The sequence below is a fragment of the Adiantum capillus-veneris genome, unplaced genomic scaffold (assembly GCF_014529385.1).
Source record: "Adiantum capillus-veneris isolate H3 unplaced genomic scaffold, ASM1452938v2 Hic_scaffold_325, whole genome shotgun sequence".
NCBI lineage: Eukaryota > Viridiplantae > Streptophyta > Polypodiopsida > Polypodiales > Pteridaceae > Adiantum > Adiantum capillus-veneris.
The window spans coordinates 4,117,452-4,127,637 of record NW_028221436.1 but is presented as its reverse complement, the minus strand read 5'-3'; positions in this window follow the sequence as shown (position 1 = coordinate 4,127,637).

The following is a 10,186-nucleotide window of genomic DNA, read 5'->3' as shown; positions in this document are numbered from 1 at the left end:
ACTACCTTCTACTTCTAAGAATCCTTATGAAACTACAAAGATAGCCAAATTCACTTCAAAGACCTTTTCAACCTCCATGGAAGGTTTTAAATGGTTGCCCAATGATAGGCACAGAAAGGGAAATACGGGAGTGTTAACTGGATTCAACACAAGTAACAAAATGCCACCAAGGTACTTGACAAAATGACAAGGGATAAAAAAAAGGTGATAATTCAAGCAATGTATCAAGTTATTGATAGACGTTGCTACCAAATATGGTGATCATAATAAAATCCACGTTCTTCTTTGTCCAGTGTCTCAATAGTAATAATTGGATACACATCATTAATATTTCCAAGTTGTGATATGGGATGTAACAAGTAATGCTTAGGCAAGAACTTGAGTTAGTATTGAGTTGTAAGCCTGTACTTTTGATTTCCCAAGCAATCAATGCATAAGTGATAAAGCTAGGTATATAAATACACTATGCGAAGTGCAAAGGGACTTTGTTAATTTCTTTTGTAAAGAATATTGAGTATGTGTGTGGCTATGGCTAAGCTTCCATAAGCTTCTCCATGCTCATGGGACTACTACACTTGTAATCATTGCAATACTTGTAATACATTTTACTACTTGAAATCCCATACTCTTTCCGCCCCCACTTGTGATATAATGCTCGCTTATCATTTTACTAATTGCTTTCTATACTTCCATCAGTTATTCCTGTGCACACAATGAGTAATGATGTGTGTGTGTGTGACACGTGTGGGGTAGGAGAGTGTGTATGTCTAGTGCATGCATGCCTCCCATTTCTTTTGGTTTGTTTAGGCTTGCAACCAAGATTAATGTCAAGGGAGCTCTTTGTTACAGGTAGTTCACCCATAACTTAAATAGGGATTAATTTAAAACAAATAAACACTTGAGCATGATCAGCTAACCCTCTCATTAATGAAAAGAATCAGATACCAAAGGTCTATTTGGGAAAGTAATATTTTTGTAGCCATTCCTCATTTAACTTTGTCTAAATTTTTCTTCAAAGTTCCTTGCATGTAACCGGCATTATTGAATCTTCTTCAAGACACCTTTCTAAGCATAGACTATACTGACTATAAACTATGATCAAGGTATAATCTCAAACATGGGGAGTTCTAAGTTTTTAGATTATTAATCAAGATTGCACAATATAAACTAAGACTTAGATTTATATGGCTCATTGATTTGGATTGAGTCTAAAAAAGCTTTCTTTTCTAGTATATTCAATATTGGCTATCACTTGAATTATAAATAACATTGTACCTAAGCCATCCTTCACGGGCATTCTAAAAGATAGAAAAAATTATGCAATGTTGCATTCAAATCGACTTGAACCATCCCAAAAAATTTCATTATTTGCACGGAGTCTCCATAGAGTAGCTAAAATAAGAATTTTATACATCACTCCATAATGACAAATCAACTACCTACTATAACATTCTTTGAAAGCGTATCCAAAGAGTTGATCTCTTTCTTGAGTCCAAATCAAGAATTAATAATAGTGTGATCATAGAAGGTGCTAATATGTATGTAATGTTGAACAAAGTCAAAGTGGAATAGGCACAATATAACCAATCAATGATTAGCTAAGGTAGTACGTGAGTAATTGAGATACTATAAATAAAATAAGATGTGAAGGGCCATGTCTAGGGAGAAATCAAAAGCTCAACTTATACTGAAAAAATCCTCTTAGCACAAGTATGATCATTGGCCGTAACCACAAAGGTTGAGTGGAGTGGTGTATTATAAGTTGCACAATCATCTGCAACTAACCATGAAGCAAATTAACACAAATAGCAACCTCAAGTTGTGTTATTCTCCCATTAAAAGTTGATTACAACACTTGGAAACAAGCACAACGCACATAGATGACCATGGTGAATACCAACATAAGGGACAATACAACAAAAACACTTTCAATGAGGCTATCATTATAGGCACATTGGTTGAAAAGAGGTAAAAAGACACATATTGCAATTGATAGTTTCACCTTATGCTTCTTCAAGGAAGGCAATTATAAAAAAGACCACAATAAAAGTTTAAAAGATTATGAAAAACAACAAATGTGGGTATGGAGATGCTTGGGAAGCCTTTTCACATCAAAAACACATATTCTAGTAAGAAGAAAGACCTCAAGTTCAACTATTTCAATAGTTTTATTTCTTTAACTCAAGGACTTTATAGCAAGCAATTATAAAATCCTAAGATCTTCCACATTCTCAACTGAGTGGGAAAGCCATTTTGTGCTTATTGAGAGACTATATGAATAACCCTCATGAATAGAGCTCTTGATACCATAGGAGGGAAATCAAGGCAAAAAAAGAAAAGGGTATCCCCTCAAATCTCCACTTTTGCACACTGGATACATTGTGTAGAATTAATGAAAGAATTTTGCACCTTTATATAGCATTTGTATGGAAATCAAAACCTTTATCAACTAGGGAAAGGGCTCTAAAAATTATTGAAAGAATATGGGGGAATGTGGTGATTGAAACAAACCTCAGAGGTCAGCTTCTATTGGTCGGGTGAAGGTCACAAAATTCTTGGAAATCCAAGAGAATTTTATGTATCTATTTTTTAGTAAAATCAATGCAAGGCCCTACAAAATGTTGTGAAGGGCCATGGATTTGATGGCATAATAAGAAATTAGAAGAAAAAGTGTAGAAAGCCTTGGATAGAGACTTCTCTTATTGTGATAAAACTCATTGGGGAAATAATGATCTCTCCAACTTCAAGAAAGAGCTCAATAGATTTAGGAAAGCTATGACAAATGCTTGGAGTGTAGAGCATTTCAGACACTATATGATAATAGTTGCTAATTATGATTCTACTAATTTACTTTAACACTTTTGCATAATTGATTGAATGAATTTTGTTTTTTGTGTAGCATGTTATCTACAATTACACTCCTTGGTTTAATAAAGAAAAATGAAAATTTGTCAATAATCGTCCACTCAAGGTATGGAGAAGTCCCACTATTAAGCAAAGACCAAGTTTTTCAAGCACAATAGACATAGAGGAGGAGCTCAAAAAGCTAATAGGCTTGCTTGAAATATTCTAGGTGGTTAGAAAACATTGTGGCATAGGAAAAGATCACAAGAATCCGAATTTCTTTTAGAGAATTCAAATATTTCTATAGCTAAGAAAACGAGTAAGCAAAAAAGAAAAGATGCATATAATTTTGTTAGTGAAATGTTTTACAATAGCTTGCTACGAAGAGACATAAGGAAGGAAGTCAGGATTATTACAAGGATCAATTTTGGCTGCTTGAGCCAATATCTTGCTTTTCAATCTTTCCCTTTGCTTCAAATACTCATGCTTCCTGTAACGTTGTAGTTGCTTGCCTATGTCACCAACGACAAAGGCAAGCACACAAATCAAGGAGGCAAAGAAGCAACCATATGAGATTTTTGCAAGCGCAGCAAACTAGCAAAATTCAGATTCGCAAAACGTGCATACCAAAGTTTTGCATCTGAAATAGACTTCCCAAGGCATTTCAAACAACACAACTTCAATTGCTAGATCAATAAAATGATACATGTTCAAGTAGATAGTTTGGTGAATTACAAATGTCAAAATTTGTACAAGAAACAAACAGGAATCAAGAAGAAAAGATGGATTTTGACTAGGTCTTTTTATTACAATGGTTTTGTCTTTTGAACCACAATAAGGTTCAATCAAACATTAGACCATCAAAAACCTACAATAAAATAAGTCTCTCAAATCTTTGATGTTAGATGAAGCCTATATAACCAAGATTCTACTTCTAAGATCTTATTAACCTACAAAGAGAGCCAAATCTCTCAATGACCTTTCAACCTCCATGGAAAGGTTTTAATGGTGCCCAAGGATAGGCACTAGAATGGGAAAACGGAGAGTGTTAACTGATTCAACACAAGTAACAAAATGCCACCAAGGTACTTGACAAAATGACAAGGGGAAAAAAAGTGATAATTCAAGCATGTATCAAGTTATTGATAGACGTTGCTACCAATATGGTGATCATTATAAAATCCACGGTTCTTTTTGTCAGTGTCTCATTGTATAATTGGATACACATTCATTAATATTTCCAAGTTGTGATATGGATGTAACTAAGTATGCTTAGGCAAGAAATTGAGTTAGTATTGAGTTGTGCTGTCTTTGATTCCCAAGCAATCAATGCATAAGTGAGAGCCTAGGTATATAATACACTATGCGAAGTGCAAAGGGACTTTGTAATTTTGTAAGAATATTGAGTATGTGTGTGCTATGGCTATGATTCCATAAGCTTCTCCATGCTCATGGGACTACACTTGTAATCATTGCAATACTTGTAATCATTTTACTACTTGATTCCCATACTCTTTCCGCCCCCACTTGTGATATAATGCTCGCTTATCATTTTACTAATTGCTTTCTATACTTCCATCAGTTATTCCTGTGCACACATGAGTAATGTGTGTGTGTGTGTGTGACACGTGTGGGTAGGGAGTGTGTATGTCTAGGTGCATGCATGCCTCCCATTTCTTTTGGTTTTGTTTAGGCTTGCAACCAAGATTAATGTCAAGGGAGCTCTTTGTTACAGGTAGTCACCCATAACTTAAATAGGGATTATTTTAAAACAAATAAACACTTGAGCATGATCAGCTAACCCTCTCATTAATGAAAAGAATCAGATACCAAAGGTCTATTTGGAAAGAATATTTTTGTAGCCATTCCTCATTTAACTTTGTCTAAATTTTTCTTCAAAGTTCCTTGCATGTAGCCGGCATTATTGAATCTTCTTCAAGACACCTTTCTAAGCAGTAGACTAACTGACTATAACTATGATCAAGGTATAATCTCAAACATGGGGGAGTTCTAAGTTTTAGATTATTAATCAAGATTGCACAATATAAACTAAGACTTAGATTTTATGGCTCATTGATTTGGATTGAGTCTAAAAAGCTTTCTTTTCTAGTATATTCATATATTGGCTATCACTTGAATTATAAATAACATTGTACCTAAGCCATCCTTCACGGGCATTCTAAAAGATAGAAAAATTTATGCAATGTTGCATTCAAATTCGACTTGAACCATCCCAAAAATTTCATTATTTGCACGGAGTCTCCATAGAGTAGCTAAAATAAGAATTTATACATCACTCCATAATGACAAATCAACTACCTACTATGAACATTCTTTGAAAGCGTATCCAAAGAGTTGATCTCTTTCTTGAGTCCAAAATCAAGAATTAATAATATGGTGTGATCATAGAAGGTGCTAATATGTATGTAATGTTGAACAAAGTCAAAGTGGATAGGCACAATATAACCAATCAATGATTAGCTAAGGTAGTACGTGAGTAATTGAGATACTATATATAAAATGATGTGAAGGCCATGTCTAGGGAGAAATCAAAAGCTCAACTTATACTGAAAAAATCCTCTTAGCACAAGTATGATCATTGGCCGGTAACCACAAAGGTTTGAATGTGAGTGGTGTATTATAAGTTGCACAATCATCTGCAACTAACCATGAAGCAAATTAACACAAATAGCAACCTCAAGTTGTGTTATTCTCCCATTAAAAGTTGATTACAACACTTGGAAACAAGCAACAACGCACATAGATGACCATGGTGAATACCAACATAAGGGACAATACAACAAAAACACTTTCAATGAGGCTATCATTATAGGCACATTGTTGAAAAGAGGTAAAAAGACACATATTGCAATTGATAGTTTCACCTTATGCTTCTTCAAGGAAGGCAATTATAAAAAGACCACAATAAAAGTTTAAAAGATTATGAAAACAACAAATGTGGGTATGGAGATGCTTGGGAAGCCTTTTCACATCAAAAACACATATTCTAGTAAGAAAGAAAGACCTCAAGTTCAACTATTTCAATAGTTTTTTCTTTAACTCAAGGACTTTATAGCAAGCAATTATAAAATCCTAGGATCTTCCACATTCTCAACTGAGTGGGAAAGCCATTTTGTGCTTATTGAGAGACTATATAATAACCCTCATGAATAGAGCTCTTGATACCATAGAGGGAAATCAAGGCAAAAAAAGAAAAGGGTATTCCCCTCAAATCTCCACTTTTGCACACTGGATACATTGTGTAGAATTAATGAGAAGATTTTGCACCTTTATATAGCATTTGTATGGAAATCAAAACCTTTATACAACTAGGGAAAGGGCTCTAAAAATTATTGAAAGATATGGGGAAATGTGGTGATTGAAACAAACCTCAGAGGTCAGGCTTCTATTGGTCGGGTGAAGGTCACAAAATTCTTGGAAATCCAAGAGAATTTTTATGTATCTATTTTTTAGTAAAATCAATGCAAGGCCCTACAAAATGTTGTGAAGGGCCATGGATTTGATGGCATAATAAGAAATTAGAAGGAAAAGTGTAGAAAGCCTTGGATAGAGACTTCTCTTATTGTGATAAAACTCATTGGGGAAATAATGATCTCTCCAACTTCAAGAAAGAGCTCAATAGATTTTAGGAAAGCTATGACAAATGCTTGGAGTGTAGAGCATTTCAGACACTATATGATAATAGTTGCTAATTATGATTCTACTAATTTACTTTAACACTTTTGCATAATTGATTGAATGAATTTTGTTTTTTGTGTAGCATGTTATCTACAATTACACTCCTTGGTTTATAAGAAATATGAAAATTTGTCAATAATCGTCCACTCAAGGTATGGAGAAGTCCACTATTAAGCAAAGACCAAGTTTTTCAAGCACAATAGACATAGAGGAGGAGCTCAAAAAGCTAATAGGCTTGCTTGAAATATTCTAGTGGTTTTAGAAAACATTGTGGCATAGGAAAAGATCACAAGAATCCGAATTTCTTTTAGAGAATTCAAATATTTCTATAGCTAAGAAAACGAGTAAGCAAAAAAGAAAAGATGCATATAATTTGTTAGTAGTGAAATGTTTTACAATAGCTTGCTACGAAGAGACATAAGGAAGGAAGTCGGATTATTACAAGGATCAATTTTGGCTGCTTGAGCCAATATCTTGCTTTTCAATCTTTCCCTTTGCTTCAAATACTCATGCTTCCTGTAACGTTGTAGTTGCTTGCCTATGTCACCAACGACAAAGGCAAGCACACAAATCAAGGAGGCAAAGAAGCAACCATATGAGATTTTTGCAAGCGCAGCAAACTAGCAAAATTCAGATTCGCAAAACGTGCAAACCAAAGTTTTGCATCTGAAATAGACTTCCCAAGGCATTTCAAACAACACAACTCAATTGCTAGATCAATAAAATGATAACATGTTCAGTGTAGATAGTTTGGTGAATTACAAATGTCAAAATTGTACAAGAAACAAACAGGAATCAAGAAGAAAAGATGGATTTTGACTAGGTCTTTTTATTACAATGGTTTTGTCTTTTGAACCACAATAAGGTTCAATCAAACATTAGACCATCAAAAACCTACAATAAAATAAGTCTCTCAAATCTTTGAGTTAGATGAAGCCTATATAACCAAGATTCTACTTCTAAGATCTTATTAACCTACAAAGAGAGCCAAATCTCTCAATGACCTTTCAACCTCCATGGAAAGGTTTTAATGTGCCCAAGGATAGGCACTAGAATGGAAAACGGGAGTGTTAACTGGATTCAACACAAGTAACAAAATGCCACCAAGGTACTTGACAAAATGACAAGGGGATAAAAAAGTGATAATTCAAGCATGTATCAAGTTATTGATAGACGTTGCTACCAATATGGTGATCATTATAAAATCCACGGTTCTTTTGTCAGTGTCTCATTGTATAATTGGATACACACATTCATTAATATTTCCAAGTTGTGATATGGATGTAACTAAGTATGCTTAGGCAAGAAATTGAGTTAGTATTGAGTTGTGCTGTCTTTTGATTCCCAAGCAATCAATGCATAAGTGAGAGCCTAGGTATATAATACACTATGCGAAGTGCAAAGGGACTTTGTAATTTTGTAAGAATATTGAGTATGTGTGTGGCTATGGCTATGATTCCATAAGCTTCTCCATGCTCATGGGACTACACTTGTAATCATTGCAATACTTGTAATCATTTTACTACTTGATTCCCATACTCTTTCCGCCCCCACATTGTGATATAATGCTCGCTTATCATTTTACTAATTGCTTTCTATACTTCCATCAGTTATTCCTGTGCACACATGAGTAATGTGTGTGTGTGTGTGTGACACGTGTGGGGTAGGGAGTGTGTATGTCTAGGTGCATGCATGCCTCCCATTTCTTTTGGTTTTGTTTAGGCTTGCAACCAAGATTAATGTCAAGGGAGCTCTTTGTTACAGGTAGTCACCCATAACTTAAATAGGGATTATTTTAAAACAAATAAACACTTGAGCATGATCAGCTAACCCTCTCATTAATGAAAAGAATCAGATACCAAAGGTCTATTTGGGAAAGAATATTTTTGTAGCCATTCCTCATTTAACTTTGTCTAAATTTTTCTTCAAAGTTCCTTGCATGTAGCCGGCATTATTGAATCTTCTTCAAGACACCTTTCTAAGCAGTAGACTAACTGACTATAACTATGATCAAGGTATAATCTCAAACATGGGGAGTTCTAAGTTTTAGATTATTAATCAAGATTGCACAATATAAACTAAGACTTAGATTTTATGGCTCATTGATTTGGATTGAGTCTAAAAAGCTTTCTTTTCTAGTATATTCATATATTGGCTATCACTTGAATTATAAATAACATTGTACCTAAGCCATCCTTCACGGGCATTCTAAAAGATAGAAAAATTTATGCAATTTTGCATTCAAATTCGACTTGAACCATCCCAAAAAATTTCATTATTTGCACGGAGTCTCCATAGAGTAGCTAAAATAAGAATTTATACATCACTCCATAATGACAAATCAACTACCTACTATGAACATTCTTTGAAAGCGTATCCAAAGAGTTGATCTCTTTCTTGAGTCCAAAATCAAGAATTAATAATAGTGTGATCATAGAAGGTGCTAATATGTATGTAATGTTGAACAAAGTCAAAGTGGATAGGCACAATATAACCAATCAATGATTAGCTAAGGTAGTACGTGAGTAATTGAGATACTATATATAAAATGATGTGAAGGGCCATGTCTAGGGAGAAATCAAAAGCTCAACTTATACTGAAAAAATCCTCTTAGCACAAGTATGATCATTGGCCGGTAACCACAAAGGTTTTGAGTGGAGTGGTGTATTATAAGTTGCACAATCATCTGCAACTAACCATGAAGCAAATTAACACAAATAGCAACCTCAAGTTGTGTTATTCTCCCATTAAAAGTTGATTACAACACTTGGAAACAAGCACAACGCACATAGATGACCATGGTGAATACCAACATAAGGGACAATACAACAAAAACACTTTCAATGAGGCTATCATTATAGGCACATTGGTTGAAAAGAGGTAAAAAGACACATATTGCAATTGATAGTTTCACCTTATGCTTCTTCAAGGAAGGCAATTATAAAAAAGACCACAATAAAAGTTTAAAAGATTATGAAAACAACAAATGTGGGTATGGAGATGCTTGGAAGCCTTTTCACATCAAAAACACATATTCTAGTAAGAAGAAAGACCTCAAGTTCAACTATTTCAATAGTTTTTTCTTTAACTCAAGGACTTTATAGCAAGCAATTATAAAATCCTAGGATCTTCCACATTCTCAACTGAGTGGGAAAGCCATTTTGTGCTTATTGAGAGACTATATGAATAACCCTCATGAATAGAGCTCTTGATACCATAGAGGGAAATCAAGGCAAAAAAAGAAAAGGGTATTCCCCTCAAATCTCCACTTTTGCACACTGGATACATTGTGTAGAATTAATGAGAAGATTTTGCACCTTTATATAGCATTTGTATGGAAATCAAAACCTTTATCAACTAGGGAAAGGGCTCTAAAAATTATTGAAAGAATATGGGGGAATGTGGTGATTGAAACAAACCTCAGAGGTCAGGCTTCTATTGGTCGGGTGAAGGTCACAAAATTCTTGGAAATCCAAGAGAATTTTATGTATCTATTTTTTAGTAAATCAATGCAAGGCCCTACAAAATGTTGTGAAGGGCCATGGATTTGATGGCATAATAAGAAATTAGAAGGAAAAAGTGTAGAAAGCCTTGGATAGAGACTTCTCTTATTGTGATAAAACTCATTGGGGAAATAATGATC